The following is a 16,442-nucleotide window of genomic DNA, read 5'->3' as shown; positions in this document are numbered from 1 at the left end:
CCTTCAAAAACAGTTCCTCTGACATGTCCTCCTTCCTTAACTGAGGTTTTCCACCCACGGTCGTTGACAGGGCCCTCAACCGTGTCCGGCCCATCTCCCGCGCATCCGCCTTCACGCCTTCTCCTCCCTCCCAGAAAGATGATAGGATCCCCCTTGTCCTCACTTATCACCCCACCAGCCTCCGCATTCAAAGGATCATCCTCCGCCATTTCCGCCAATTCCAGCATGATGCCACCACCAAACACATCTTCCCTTCACCCCCCCGGCGGCATTCTGTAGGGATCGTTCCCTCCGGGACACCCTGGTCCACTCCTCCATCACCCCCTACTCCTCAGACCCCACCTATGGCACCTCCCCATGCCCACGCAAAAGATGCAACACCTGCCCCTTCACTTCCTCTCTCCTCACCGTCCAAGGGCCCAAACACTCCTTTCAAGTGAAGCAGCATTTCACTTGCATTTCCCCCAACTTAGTCTACTGCATTCGTTGCTCCCAATGCGGTCTCCTCTACATTGGAGAGACCAACCGTAAACCGGGCGACCGCTTTGCAGAACACCTGCGGTCTGTCCGCAAGAATTACCCAAACCTCCCTGTCGCTTGCCATTTTAACACTCCACCCTGCTCTCTTGCCCACATGTCTGTCCTTGGCTTGCTGCATTGTTCCAGTGAAGCCCAACGCAAACTGGAGGAACAGCACTTCATCTTCCGACTAGGCACTTTACAGCCTTCCGGACTTAATATTGAATTCAACAACTTTAGATCTTGAACTCCCTCCTCCATCCCTACCCCCTTTCTGTTTCTTCCCCCTTCCTTTTGTTGTTTCCAATAATTTATATAGATTTTTCTTTTCCCACCTATTGCTATTATTTTTAAATCTTTTATGCCCTGCTAGTCTTTCCACCCCACCCCCACTAGAGCTGTACCTTGAGTGCCCTACCATCCATTCTTAATTAGCACATTTGTTTAGATAATATCACCAACTTCAACACCTCTGTGTTCTTCTGTTCTTTTTTCTGTGACATCTTTTGATTATCTGCTCCTATCACTGCTTGCTTGTCCCTACAACCACACCAAAAGCACCACCCCCCAACTTCTCTCCCCCTCTCCCACCCCCGCCACCTTAAACCAGCTTACATTTCACCCCTCTCCTTATATTCGCTCAGTTCTGTGGAAGGGTCATGAGGACTCGAAACGTCAACTCTGTTTTTCTCCACCGATGCTGCCAGCCCTGCTGAGTTTTTCCAGGTAATTCTGTTTTTGTTTCAAACAGCTTATTGGTGTGGCAAAGCAGTGAAATTGGCCAAAAACTCTTAGGATCTGAGGGATCTTTTCCGGGCTTTAATAGTGCTATTACATGTGCCTTCTGTCAAATATTAGGTAGCTTGTGTGTTGCCAGGCAGTGGTTGTAGGAGCCATTTCTTTGCTTGCTGTCCAAAATGCTTTATCTGCTCCGTTACTCTGTTGTCAAGACCAATTGCTTTTCCGTGTTTTAGACTAGATATACCAGTTTCCAGCTCTTCCATGGTGAATGGTCCAATGAAGCCACGGTCATCGTTGTACTTCTTCCTATCTAGCTGTGCTCTTGGTTGTTTCATGTTGATTTTTCCATTTAGGGGCAACTGGTGTGCAACTTGGTTTCTAGACACATTTAAATGTTGAACAGCTTTCTTGGGATCGCCTCCAAGTTTGCATATGAGAGACCATGCCTTCTTGCTGTTTTTTGTAAGATCTCTTGTCTCAAGGTGTCCCAGGTGTTTTGACGCTCTTGTGAGATACTTAACATCACCCTCTCACTGGTAGATATTGTTTCCTTTGAGAAGGGGTCAGATTCAAATATTGAGACATACTCCCAGTAGAGTTCAGCATTCTCCTTGGTGAGACCAGAGATGTAGTGTGCCAAGGTAGAAGCCTCACGTCGTGGCCCTGTTTCAACCAATTCTACCACCACCACACACAGCAAGTAGTGTATACCTGAAGCTGTGAAAGGTGGTAAAGTCCCTGGTGTCAGCTGGAATGGACATCTAAAGGGATTGTCTTCAATCAGTACTGCGGATTAACCATTCTGCTTTCATTCACTCATGAAAGTTCTATTGTTTAGGCACAGTTCTGTCAGGAATAAAACTTGAGGAATAACCCACTCTTCCCAGGAAAGCTCAGTGTTAGTTTTAGTGAAGTTTTTGAGCTTGTTTTCAAATCCCTCCATGGCCTCTCCCCTCCCTATCTCTGTAATCTCTTCCACCCCTCAGTACTACACTGCAGTGTCAGCCATGATTTTTTGTGCTCAAATCCTGGAGTGGGACTTGAACCCACAACCCTCTGACTCAGAGAACAAGGTTGTTGTCCAACTCCAGATGGATTATTCCATGAACATGGATTAAAGTTGTCAGGGCCACACGAATAATTCCTCAGGCTCTGGGCTCCCTGTACAAACCCCACCCAACGTTTATTGAAACACAAACATGTTGTAAAATGAGTGAAGAAATTATCCTGTAGATGTTTACACACTGCATTGATCATGAAGCCAATCAGATCACAATATACCAGCCTTAAATAAAACTGCTTCAATTGATCATACACCATTTTTCCATTTTTTTCTTTTAGTAAAGCTCCTTGAGAAATATGCAGCAACCACAAGTGCACAGGTTGTGACTGAGGAGTTCATGCTAGTTTGTGTTGATTTTATCTGTGCAATCCAGCTGAAATTGACCGTATCAGGAATTTTAAATGTAAATTACGTCAAGTGTAAATTGAACTTTCACGATCTTTAGTGTTGGTTTATTAAACATCACCCAGGAAGCTGGTACCAACCACAGAAATGACCATGGCCCCAGATAGGAATAATGGGAGTGGCGAGTTTCTACAGATTGCTAGAGGAAAGAGATGGAGGAAGTGAGATAGGGTGAGGATTGAGGAGGGAGGAGTGGTCACAAAGAGAAAGAGGACTAGGACAAAAGATAAGAGAAAGAGGAGGTGGTAGGAGAGGAGGGAGAGATGGGAGGTGGAGAAATGTAGAAGAACAGAGAAGAGTCAATTACTCCTCTCCTGTGTCCCTCTCATCTGCGTCCCACCCTCCTGTTTATGTGCTGATCCTACCACTGCATATCATCACTGCCTTGGATGCTGTGGGTCTTCCTCTTCCGATCTGCTGTCAAACACATTTGAAGCTACACATCCCACACTGATGTTGTCAGTTTGAAAGCATCTGAGGATGAAGAATGCTATTCCCACACTAGAAATCTCTGTCAAACATTTACTGGGGGAACTGAGACAGCAGCTGCAATAAGTGAGATTTTATTCAGATGGGACAATGACAAATTTAAAATCCCACCTGATCTGCTGCTCAAAGATGCCTCTGTTTCACGGGTCAGTTTCCCAAACTTCAGAAACTTATGTTACTCCAGAAAAATCTGGAGCCATTTGAATTTTAAACAATGTTCCATGTGGTGTGTAAAATAGTGACTGACCTCAAACTTTTATTTACATCTAGTGACATCAGAGGTCACATTAATGTGGGAAGCTACAGTGTAAAAAGGGATTTATCCAAACATCCTCCTCTTCATAAAAAGGAAAAAAAATTGCATGCACAATAATTTATAAGCTACTCCACATCCATAGTCTGTAAAGAAAATAGTCACATTTTGTTCTTTCCGGTCTGTTCCAATTCCATCTGTCCCTACACACACAATCTTTAAAGTGTTCAGCTCTTCTTATGGTATGTGTGTGAGTCATTGTTGACTGTTCATTAGGTGTCTGCTGGTTCCTGAGGTGATGTCTCTCTGGGGAATGTTGCTGCCATGGTGAATGTTGTTGCTGTGGTAATTGTTGCTGCTGCATTTATTGGGGAACGGTCACTCTCTGGGACTGATGGGCGTTCAGTTCCTTGCTCAGTTGGTGAAATAGGATCTGCCTCACCAGCTCTCTGCTGTGAAGGAGCAGCTTCTCCGGTTGCACGTAGATGTCTGCGGTTGTGAAGATAGATCTGGTCGTTCACCGTGTACGATCAAGATGACAACTTCTCTACACAGGTCCCAAGTTGCCAAGTGAGCTGACTTTTGTTGAGGTGCGTTGAACGTTTTCACTCTGACCGGCTCTCCAACTCTCAGCTCTGGCAACGATGTGGCAGCTTTATCAAAGTGAAATTTGTTTTTCTGTCGTTTCACTTTGATCTTGTCACTCACTCCCTGTTACTGCTTCTGGCCTCAGTAGTTTTTTAGCTGTTGGAAGAGTAGTCTGGGTGCAGCGTGACATTAGTAACTGGACTGGATAACTTTTCATGCCTTCAGTAGGTGTGTTTCTCCACTCTAAGATTGCCTTGTACACATTTGTGCTGGATCTAGTTGATTTTTTGATGATCCCTTTGGCAATTTTCACAGCTGCCTCAGCCTTTCCATTTGACTGGAGACAGTGTGGAGATGATGTGTAGTGTTGAATTTCCCAATCATTCATCAAGTGTCTGAATTCTTCACTCGTGAATTGAGGACCATTGTCACTCATCACAATGTCATGAATGCCATGACGACTGAAGTGTGCTTTCAGGCGTTCTACAATCCCATTGGTAGTCGTTGACATCAGCTGGTCGAACTCCCAGTAGTCTGAATAATAGTTGACTGTGACGGGATAATCAGTTCCAGTGAGAGTTAAGAGATCTACTCCAAGCTTCATCTATGGTTTGTCTGGGATGTCATGAGTTATGAGCATCTCTTTATCTTGCTTAGCTTGATATTCATTACAAACACTGCACTGGCTGATGTGGTCCTTAATCTCATTGCTCATGTTTAGCCAGTAGAGCACTTCTCTTACCTTCCTCAGACTAGACTCGATTCCTTGTTGTTTCTGTGGATGTGCTTCAGCATCTCTTTTCTCATCTCTTTAAGGATAATGACCCAAGTCCCTTTGTACAAGATGTCATCTTGGGAGATCACTTCATCTCTGTCTGCCCAAAAATCTCTTACAGCAACATGTGTGTCTCTGATGGTTTCAGGCCATCCTTTCAACACAACTTCCTGTAACATTTGAAGAATTGTATCTCATTGTGTAGTTTTCTTGAGCTGAGCAAGACGCTTGTCTGTCAGATTCAATGTCTCTGCTGGGTTGATGACTTCCAGAGCATGTCGTGCTGTTGCAAATGAAGTAACATCCTTTGTAAACACTTTGGAGCAGAGAGAAGCAGTTTGAGAAAGAAGCTTTGAAGTGGCTTGTGGTCAGACTGCACCATCACTTTCTCTCTCCCAAAGAGGTCCTGGCTGAAAAGCTCACAAGCAAAGACAATAGCCAGGCTCTCTTTCTCAATCTGTGCAGTTCAGTTTGTGTTAATGCTCTGGATACCAACACAACTGGTTGTCCTTGCTGCATGAGGGTTGCTCCAAGTCCTGTTTCACTGGCATCTCACTGCAGGGTGACTTCATCATTGACATCATCGTACCTCAGCACTGGCGTTGTCGTCACTAGTTGTTTGATGTGAGTGAAAGCTGCTCCTTGTTCTGTGCCCCAATACCACTGAACATCCTTTGCAGTGAGATTGTTAGAGATTCACACTCTGATGACAGATTGACAAGAACTTGGTTAGGTAGATCCCATGTGGGTTTGCTGATGTTCCACGAGGTTACCAACTGTATGAAGGCTTCATTAGAGAACTCACACCGATAGAGTTTCTCCCCTGTGTGAGTGCATTGATGGACCAGGAGATATGCTGACTGCAGTGTGAATCCACTGTTGCTTAACAAAATTGGAGGACTTGATGAAAGCTGTCGTTCAACCATCGCACCTGAAGAGTATTTCCCCTGTGTGAATCCTCCAATGTCCCATAGAATCAAAGATATTGTAAAAGCATTATCGCAAACCTCACACCTTAAATGGTTACTCCCCTGTGTGCATCCTCTGATGGAGCAGGAGGTTCAATGACATCGAGAATGATTTATCGCACACTTCGCATGTGAATGGTTTCACCCTGTGTGAATGCGTTGGTGTTTGCAGAGAGTCGATGAATCCGAGAATGATTTGTTACACAGCTCACACTTGAATGGTTTCACCCCTGTGTGAATCCTCTGATGCCAGAGGAGATGCGATGACTGTGAGAATGATTTGCAGCATGTTTCACACCTGAATGGTTTCTCCCATGTGTGAATGTGTTGGTGATCATGGAGGTTCCCTGATCTCAAGAACAATTTGTCACAGACCACACAGGTGAATGGTTTCTCCCTGTGTGAATGCATTCGTGTTGTGGGGATCTGACTATGACAAGAATGATTTCTTACACACCTCCCATGTGAATGGCTTCATCCTGATGTGAATGTGGTGTTGTTTGCAGAGTTCAGATGACCCAAGGAATAAGAGAAATTTAGGGACAATATAATAAAGTAATACAAATAATCCAAAGTAGAATAAAGTTAACATAAGGGAAGTAGAGTTAAGACATGGCAGTGCAGCTCAGTTGAGGAATGCATGTCCTGTAATAAGTGCAAAGACATGGACGCTACCGGTGTCTTAGACGACCACAAGTGCAGGAAGTGCTGCCAGCTGCAGAAACTTGAGCTCCTGGTTTCAGAGCTCGAGCAGTGGCTGGAGTCACTGTGGCTCATCCATGAGGCTGAGAGCTATGTGGATAGCACGTTCACAGAGGTGGTAACATCGCAGCTTAAGGGCCTGAAGAGAGAGAGGTGGAATGGGTGACCACCAGGCAAACCAAGAGAAGTAGGCAAGTAGTGCAGGAGACCCCTGGAGTCGTGCTCACAAATTGGTTTTCCATTTTGGAAGCTGGTGAGGGTGCTGGTTCTTCAGAGGAGTGCAGTCAGAGCCAAGTTTGTGGTGCCACAAGTAGCTCGGCTGTACTGGAGGGGGGGAAGGAGAAAGGAAGAGCAATAGTGACAGGGGATTCATTAGTTTAGGGAACAGACAGGCATTTCTGTGGCCATGGATGTGACTCCAGGATAGTATGTTGCCTCTCTGGTGGCAGGGTCAAGGATGTCACAAAGCGGCTGCAGGACATTCTTCTGGGGGAGGGTGAAGAACCAGAGGTCATGGTCTACACTGGTACCAATGACTTAGGTAGGAAGGGGGATGTGGTCCTGCGATCAGAATTTTGGGAACTAGGTCAAAAATTAGCAAGCCGGACCTCAAATGTAGTCATAAAAACAAAAAAACTGCGGATGCTGGAAATCCAAAACAAAAACAGAATTACCTGGAAAAACTCAGCAGGTCTGGCAGCATCGGCAGAGAAGAAAAGAGTTGATGTTTCGAGTCCTCATGACCCTTCGACAGAACCTTCTGTCAAAGGGTCATGAGGACTCGAAACGTCAACTCTTTTCTTCTCCGCCGATGCTGCCAGACCTGCTGAGTTTTTCCAGGTAATTCTGTTTTTGTCTCAAATGTAGTCATGTCCAGTGTGGTCTATAGACTCTTGAGAAGAACGTAGAAGAACAAATCTGCAGGGAAATTGCAGAGCGATGCCAGCATAATAGAGTAGCTATAATGGGGTACTTTAATTATCTGAGTGTAGACTGGGACAGTGGTAGTGTAAAGGGCGGAGAGGGGCAAAAGTTCCTAGATTGTGTTCAGGAGAATTTTCTACAGCAGTACATGTCCAACAAGAAAAGAAGCACTTCTGGATCTGGTTCTTGGAAATGAGGTGGGCCAAGCAGATCAAGTGTCAGTGGGGGAACATTTAGCAGACAGTGATCACTGTATTGTACATTTTAAGATGATGATAGAAAAGGATGATAGGCAATCCAGAGTAAGAATAATTAACTGGACAAGAGCCGACTTCGATGGGGCAAGAACGGAGCTGGGCCAGATAGACTAGAATGAAAGATTGGCGGGAAAAACTGTAACTGAAGAATGATCTACATTCAGAAAAGAATTGGTTCAGGCACAAGCAACGTATATTCCATCGAAAGGGAAAGGTAGAGCAAATAAATCCAGAGCTCCCTGGATGAAAAAGGAGATCAAAATTACGGTAAAGAACAAAAAGTATGCTTATGACAGGTGTCAGGTAGAAAATACAATTGAGAACCAAGAGGAATGCAAAAGGTTCAGAGGGGAGGTGAAAGAGCATATTAGAGAAGTGAAGACGGATTATGAGAAAAGACTGGCAGCCAACATAAAGGGGAATCCCAAAGTCTTCAATAGACATATAAATAGTAAAAGGGTGGTAAAAGGAGAAGTAGGGCTGATTAGAGACCTAGAAGGGAATTTACATATGGACTAAGGGGGCATGGCTGAGGTGTTAAATGAATACTTTGCATCCGTCTTTACCAAGGAGGTAGATGCTACCCAGGCCATGGTGACAAACGAGGAAATTCTGTCACTAGAAGAGTTCAAAATTGATAAGGAGGAACTGTTGAATAAACTGTTGGTACTTAAAGTTGACAAGGCACCAGGACCGGACGAGATGCATCCAAGGATGTTGAAGGAAGTGAGAGTAGAGATTGCAGGGGCACTGGCCATAATCTTTTGGTTTTCCCTAGACTCAGGATAGGTGTCAGAGGACTGGAGAATTGTAAACATTACGCCCATGTTCAAAAAAGGATGTAAGGATAAGCCCAGCAATTGCAGACCAGTCAATTTAACTTCAGAGGTGGGTAGGATTCTTGAAACAATTATTCGGGATAGAATTAATAGTCACATGGAAAAATATGGATTGATAAGGAAGAGCCAGCAAGGATTTCTAAAGGAGAAATCATGTTTAACTAACTTGCTGGAGTTTTTTGAAGAGGTAACGGAAAAGGTTGATGAGGGTAATGCTGTTGATGTGGTGTACATGGACTTTCAAAAGGTATTTGATACAGTGGCACACAACAGATTTGTGAGAAAAGTTATTGTTCATGAAATAAAAGGGAAAGTAGCAACATGGATATAAAATTGGCTGAAAAATAGGAATCAGAGATTAATTCTTAATGGATATTTTTCGGGCTGGAGGAATGTTCACAGTGGAGTTCCCCAGGGGACGGTATTGCTTTTCCTGATATATATTAATGATCTAGATCTTGGTGTGCAAGGGACAATTTCAAAGTTTGCAGATGATACAAAGCTTGGGAGTGTTGTAAACTGCTAGAAGGACAATGTAGAACTTCAAAAGGACATAGACAAGTTTGCAGATAGGTGGCAGATGAAGTTCAAGTGAAGAAGTGTCAGGTGATGCATTTTGGTAGGAAGAACATGGACAGACAATATAAAGGGGTAAAATTTTGAAGTGGGTGTGTGAGTAGAAAGACCTGGGTGTATATGTGCATAGATCATTGAAGGTAGCAGGATAGGTAGGCAGAGCAGTTAATAAAGCATATAGTATCCTGGGCTTTATTAATAGGGGCATAGAGTGCAAGAGCAAGGAGGTTATGCTGAATTTATATAAGACACTCGTTAGAGCTCAGCTGGAGTATTGTGTACAGTTCTGGGCACCAAATTATAGAAAAGATGTGAACACATTGGAGAGAGTGCCGAAGAAGTTCACAAGAATGGTTCCAGGGATGAGAAACCTCAGTTATGAAGATGGATTGGAGAGGTTGGGACTGTTCTCCTTGGAGAGAAGAAGGCTAAGAGGAGATTTGATAGAGATGTTCAAAATCATGAGGGGGCTGGACAGAGTAGATAAGGAGAAACTGTTCCCACTCGTCAAAGTATCAAGAACGAGAGGGTACAGATTTAAAGTGACTTGCAAAAGAAACAGATGTGACGTGAGAAAAAACTTCTTCACACAATGAGTGGTTCGAGTCTGGAATGCACTGCCTGGAATTGTGGTGGAGGCAGGTTCAATCGAGGCATTCAAGAGGGCAATAGATGATTATTTGATTAGAAACAATGTGCAGGGGCACAGGGAAAAAGCAGGGCAATGGCACTAGGTCATAGTGCTCATCTGGAGAGCCGGAGCAGACATGATAGGCGGAATAGCCTCCTTCTGTGCTGTTAAAATTCTGTGATTCTGTGATTCATCAGATGGTTTTGCATTGGGCAGTATGTGGATGAGAAATAGGTGGGGGCCAAGGATAGACCCTTGGTTGGACTCCAGAGTGATGGGGGTGGGAAGATTAACCATTGCAGGAGATTCTCTGCCTACAACTGAAGAGGCAAAAAGGGACCAAGCCATAGCAGTCCTACTCACCAAACAACAGAAGAGTTGGAAGAGGAGGATAGTGTGGTCGGGCATGTCAAAGGCTGCAGAAAGGTTACTTCTCTCTCCACAGATGTTGCCTGACCTGAGTATTTCTAGCATTTTCTGAATATATATCAGATTTCCAGCATTCACAGTATTTTGCCATTGTATTCAAAGAGCTGAATGTGTGCACTTTAGGGAAGTGCAGACTATGGGGTGATTTTATAAGGTTTGAAAATAATTACATGTTTGTATTCATGACTTCATGTGGACGAATTATTTTAATTGGATAGATTAGGGAGGGCCAAAGGTCATATTTACAAATTGTGGAAGGGCAGAACTACAGATTCATCAATCATTAAAAGTGCCAAGACAGGTCAACAAGATCATTTTTTAAAGAATTCAAACATTATCACTGGGGCCCATTTTTCGAGAAATAGAATTGAAAAGCAGAGAAGTTATGTTGAACTTGTATGGAACCTTGGTTAGACCACACTTGGAGAGCTTGCACAGTTCTGATCTCCAGACTGAAAAAGGACATAAAGGAACTGGAGAAGGTGCAAAAACATTTATATGGATGATGTGGAGAATTGAGAGATTGTAACTATCGAAAAGAGCAAGTTGAGGGGTGACATGATAAAAATCTTTAAAATGATGAAACATAAAATTAAGATTTTGGGTGAAATGGAGAGAAGATGTTCCCACTTGTGTGGTGGAGTCCAAAACTAGGGGCCAGAAATATAGGATGGTCATTAATAAATCCAATGAGGAATTCAGGAGAAACTTATTTCCCAAGATAATGATTAGAATGTGGAACTTGCTACCACAGGGAATGGTTGAGGTAAGTTCTTTCAATGTATTTGATGGGAAGCCTGGTAAGTACATGAGGGAGAAAGGAATAGATCAGGTGAGATAAAGTAGGGAGGGAGAAAGCAGAAGCACTGGTAGAAAGCAGATGGGCCGAATGGTCTGTTTCTGTGCTTTAAAAATTAGATTCAAAATAAAAAATGTTGGAAATACTCAGCAGATCATGCAGCATCTGTGGAGAGAAACAGAGTTAATGTTTCAGCTTAAGATGACCTTTCATCAGAAACTAGGTTGGATGTTGGGTGAGTCACTCCTGCAGCCAAAACTCCTGCCCCACTCACATTGCCCCACCCCACTCTCACTGCGCTGCCCCACTCTCAGCCCCACCCCACTCTCACTGCCCCACCCCACTCTCATTGCCCTGCCCCACTCTCACTGCCCCGCCCTCACTGCCCTGCCCCAATCTCACTGCCTCACTCTCTGCGCTGCCCCACTCTCACTGCCCTGCCCCACTCTCACTGCCCCTCCCCACTCTCACGGCCCCGCCCCACTCACACTGCCCCTCCCCACTCTCACTGCCCTGCCCCACTCTCACGGCCCCGCCCCACTCACACTGCCCCTCCCCACTCTCATTGCCCCGCCCCACTCACACTGCCCCGCCCCACTCTCACTGCCCCGCCCCACTCACACTGCCCCGCCCCACTCTCACTGCCCCGCCCCACTCACACTGCCCCGCCCCACTCTCACTGCCCCGCCCCACTCACACTGCCCCGCCCTACTCTCACTGCCCCGCCCCACTCACACTGCCCCGACCCACTCTCACTGCCCCGACCCACTCTCACTGCCCCACTCTCACTGCCCCGCCCCACTCTCACTGCCCCGCCCCACTCACACTGCCCCGCCCCACTCTCACTGCCCCACCCCACTCACACTGCCCCGCCCCACTCTCACTGCCCCGCCCCACTCACACTGCCCCGACCCACTCTCACTGCCCCACTCTCACTGCCCCGCCCCACTCTCACTGCCCCGCCCCACTCACACTGCCCCGCCCCACTCTCACTGCCCCACTCTCACTGCCCCGCCCCACTCTCACTGCTCCGCCCCACTCACACTGCCCCGCCCCACTCTCACTGCCCCGCCTCACTCTCTGCCCTGCCCCACTCTCTGCCCCGCCCCACTCTCACTGCCCTGCCCCACTCTCACTGCCCCGCCCCACTCTCACTGCCCCGCCCCACTCTCACTGCCCCGCCCCACTCTCACTGCCCCGCCCCACTCTCACAGCCCCGCCCCACTCTCACTGCCCCGCCCCACTCACACTGCCCCGCCCCACTCTCACTGCCCCACTCTCACTGCCCCGCCCCACTCTCACTGCCCCGCCCCACTCACACTGCCCCGCCCCACTCTCACTGCCCCGCCTCACTCTCTGCCCTGCCCCACTCTCTGCCCCGCCCCACTCTCACTGCCCCGCCCCACTCTCACTGCCCCGCCCCACTCTCACTGCCCCGCCCCACTCTCACTGCCCCGCCCCACTCTCACTGCCCCGCCTCACTCACACTGCCCCTCCCCACTCTCACTGCCCCGCCCCACTCTCATTGCCCCACCCCACTCTCGGCCCTGCTCCACTCTCATTGCCCCACCCCACTCTCACTGCGCTGCCCCACTCTCTGCCCTGCCCCACCCTACTCTCCCGGCCCTGCCCCACTCTCGGCCCTGCCCTCACTGCCCTGCCCCACGCCCACTGCCCCGCCCCCACTCCCACTGCCCCGCCCCACTCTCACTGCCCCACTCTCACTGCGCTGCCCCACTCTCACTGCCCCACCCCACTCTCACTGCCCCGCCCCTCTCTCACTGCCCCACCCCACTCTCACCATTCCTTCCCGCTCCCATCAGCAGTGCCCCCCCCATTCTGACTACTGCCCCCGCTCAGATCAGCGTTCCCTCCTCCATTCTCCCTTTCTCCCAGCTCCCCCCCCACTCATACCAGCGTTCCACCCCCCCCCCCCCCCCCCCCCCCCCCCCCCCGCCGTACCTGCCACTCCTGGGTCCCATGGTTGAAGAGGCCCTTATTTGATTTCCTTTTAATTGGTCACCCTGGAGCAATGAATGACTAAAACGTTAATAAGGAGGGGGAAATTAGAGTACGAGAGAAAGCTAGCTAGCTCGTAAGAGTTTCTGTAGATATTTAAAAAAGAAAAGAGTTAACAAAGTGAGTTTTGGCTCTATTGAAGCTGAGTCTGGGGAGTTAATGGAAAATAAGGAGATGGCAGATGAATTGAATAGGTATTTTGCACTCGTCTTCACTATCAAGGATACAAGTAACATCCCAGAATAGCTATAAATCAGGAAATGGAAAGGATGGAGGAACGCAAGAAAATTACAATCACCAGGGAAGTGGTAGTTCACAAATTGTTGAAACTGAGGGATGACATGCCCCTGGGTCCTAATGGGTTTCATCCTTGGGTCTTAAAACAAATGGCTAGTGAGCTAGATAGTACATTGGTTTTAATTTTCCAAAATTCCCTAGATATGGGGAAGGTTCCATTAGATTGGAAAATTGCTAATGTAACTCCTTTATTCAAAAAGGGAAGGAGGCAGAACACAGGCCAGTTAGCTTAATATCTGAAATAGGGAAAAAGTTAGAAGCTATTATTAAAGACATTATAACAGGGCACTTAGATAAATTCAAGATAATCAGGCAGAGTCAACATGGTTTTGTGAAAGGGAAATTCTGTTTAACCAAATTATTGGAGTTCTTTGAAGAAGTTACAGGTGCTGTGGATAAAAGGGAACCAGTGGATGTACTGTACCTTAGATTTCCAGAAGGCATTCGATAAGGGGCTACATCAAGGTTATTGCAGAAAATGAAAGCTCATAATAAAGGGGGTAACATATTGGCATGGTTGGAAGATTGGCTAGCTAACAGGAAACAGAAAGTATGCATAAATAGTTCATTTTCCAGTTGGCAGGATGTGAAGAGTAGTGTGCAAAGGGATCAGTGCTGGGGCCTCAACTTTTATAATTTATATATATGATTTGGATGAAGGGAACGATGGTATGGTTGCTAAATTTGCTGATGACACAAAGATAGGTAGGCAACTAAGCTGTGAAGAGGACACAAGGAGGCTACAAAAGGATATAGATAGATTAGGTGAGAGGGCACAGAACTGGCAAATGTAGTATAAAGGGGGAAAATGTGAGGTTGTCCATTTTGGCAGGACGAATAAAAAAAGAGGTATGTTATCTAAATGGTGATGGACTACAGAGCTCTGAGGGATGTGTCCTGGGCCATGAATCACAAAAGGTTAGTATGCATGTACAGCAAGTAATTAGCAAATCTAACAGAATATTATCATTCATTGTGAGGAAAATTGAATATAAAAGTAGGGAGGTTATGCTTCAGTTATACAGATCATTGGTGAGGCCACATGTGGAGTACTATGTACAGCATTGGTCTCTTTATTTAAGGAAAGATGTAAATGCATTAGAAGTGGTTCAGGGAAGGTTTACTAGACTAATACCTGGAATGGGCGGGTTGTCTTATGAGAATAGGTTGGACAGGCTAGGCTTGTATCCTCTGGAGTTTAGAAGAGGAAGAGGCGACATGATTGAAACATAGAAGATCCTGAGGGGACTTGACAGGGTGGATGTGGAGACAATGCTTCCTCTTGTGGGAGAATCTAGAACTCGGGGTCACTGTTTCAAAATAAAGGGTCACTCATTTAAGTCAGAGATGAGGAAAAACATTTTCTGTCAGAGCGTTGTGAGACTCTTCCTCAAAAGGTGGTTGAGGCAGAGTCCTTGAATATCTTTAAGGCAGAGGCAGAGAATTAATAAGCAAGGGGGTGAACAGTTATCAAGGGTAGGCAGGAATGTGAAGCTGAACTTAAAATCAGATCAGCCATGATCTTATTGAATGGTGGAGTAGGCTTAAGGGGCCAAGTGGCTGACCCCTGCTCCTAATTCATCTGTTTGTATGTATGAGTCAATCTGCACGTCACAGTCACTCTCCAGGCACAGAGTAAATCCCTAATTCACACTTTTACGCTCCGAGCACAGAGTCAATCCCAGACCACAGAGACACTACCAAAGTCACAACCCAACTCTGAGTGTCACTCCCCAAGTCATACTCTTAATCCCCAAGTCAGTGTCACTACCTGAGACATATTGACCTACCCCAAGGACTGGGGCAATCTCTTCTCTCATTCTCTGTTCCTCACTCCCATTCCCCATCTCCTGTGTCCATCTCTCCCCCGTCCCTTCCTCCTGTTTCCTTCCCTCCTGTCTCCCTATCTCCTGTGCATGTGCTGATCCCACCACTGCATGTCATCACTGACTTGGATGCTGTGGGTTTTCCTCTTCTGATCTTCTGTTAAACACATCCAAGGCTACACATCCCACACTGATGATGTCAGTTTGAAAGCCTCCAAGGATGAAGAATGCTATTCCCACACAAGAAATCTCTGTCAAACATTTACCAGGGGAACTGAGACAGCAGCTGCAATAAGTGAGGTCTTATTCAGATGGGACAATGACAAGTTTAAATCCCCACCTGATCTGCGGCTCAAAGTCACCTCCATTTCAGCGGTCAGTTTCCCAAGCTTCCGGAAACTCATGTTGCTCCAGAAATATTTGGATTGGCTGTGAGAGACGTCAATCAGAGAGCTCACCCACTCTGCCCATTCTCTCCTCTTCCTCATCCACAGCTGGTTCACTTCCTGTAGGGACTGAAAACCAAGTGAGGAGATGGTGAGTGAAGGAACAGAATTTATAATAATTACATCACATAATATCCACACTAATGTTCAGGCAGTCTGACTATCCTGTGGGGAATCAGGTGTGGAAATGCCCCTTATGCTGCGAGTAGTAATTATAGCTTTGAGAAATGTAGGACTGTAGCTTTAAGAATAATCCTGTGTTGTAAGATCACATGATCTGTGTAAGCCAATGAGTTAGCAGTGCTGGGAACCTCAGGAGAGACTTCTTCTTTCGTTATGGAGTTTGATGTACATGTATAGTTGCTGCTGCCGTCTTGTAAATAAAGTTAAATGTTTCCACCAAGAAAAGCTGTCTGAAGATCAACTCTATAGCAAACTGGCAATGAGGATAAATCAGATCCGTTGAAGTACCTTGCCCAGTGATTGTGAATATATAAGTTCATTAAAAAGAAAGGAAGGTATACTCATCCGAGATGCCACAGTTTGGCAGAATCGATCCCTTTGAATCAGCCACAGATGACTGGTCTTAATATATAGAATGTCTTGTGCTCTTCTTTCAAGTCAACAAAATCACAGGTTAAAAAAAAGAGGAGAGCGATTCTCACGAGTATTTGTGGGAGCACAAGTTTAATCTGAAAATTGACAGCCCCGGTGCCCCAGATTTGAAGACTTTCAGTGAATTAGTGGACCTCGTTAAGGGATATTTTCAACCTAAGCCCTCAGTGACAATGTAGAGGTTCAAATTCAATTCATGGAATAGAGTCCCAGGGGAGACCATCGATACCTGAGTAGCGAAATTAAAACAACAGAATATTGTTATTTTGGTGAAACCCTGA

The 16,442-nt window shown here is 46.2% G+C and overlaps 1 long non-coding RNA gene and 1 pseudogene across 1 annotated transcript; one reads left to right on the top strand and one right to left on the bottom strand.

The window, feature by feature from the left end:
- LOC121291234 overlaps nt 1-16,442 on the top strand; it is a 37,165-nt pseudogene that overhangs the window by 10,566 nt on the left and 10,157 nt on the right.
- Nucleotides 3,454-15,478, bottom strand: LOC121291940. Its single transcript, XR_005946123.1, has 2 exons — nt 15,441-15,478; nt 3,454-6,280 (listed from the first exon to the last, which is right to left on the bottom strand). It is a non-coding gene; the product is annotated as an uncharacterized LOC121291940 (long non-coding RNA).

This window comes from Carcharodon carcharias, chromosome 19, assembly GCF_017639515.1.
Source record: "Carcharodon carcharias isolate sCarCar2 chromosome 19, sCarCar2.pri, whole genome shotgun sequence".
NCBI lineage: Eukaryota > Metazoa > Chordata > Chondrichthyes > Lamniformes > Lamnidae > Carcharodon > Carcharodon carcharias.
The sequence above is the reverse complement of the archived record's forward strand: the minus strand, read 5'-3'. Positions and strand labels throughout refer to the sequence as shown.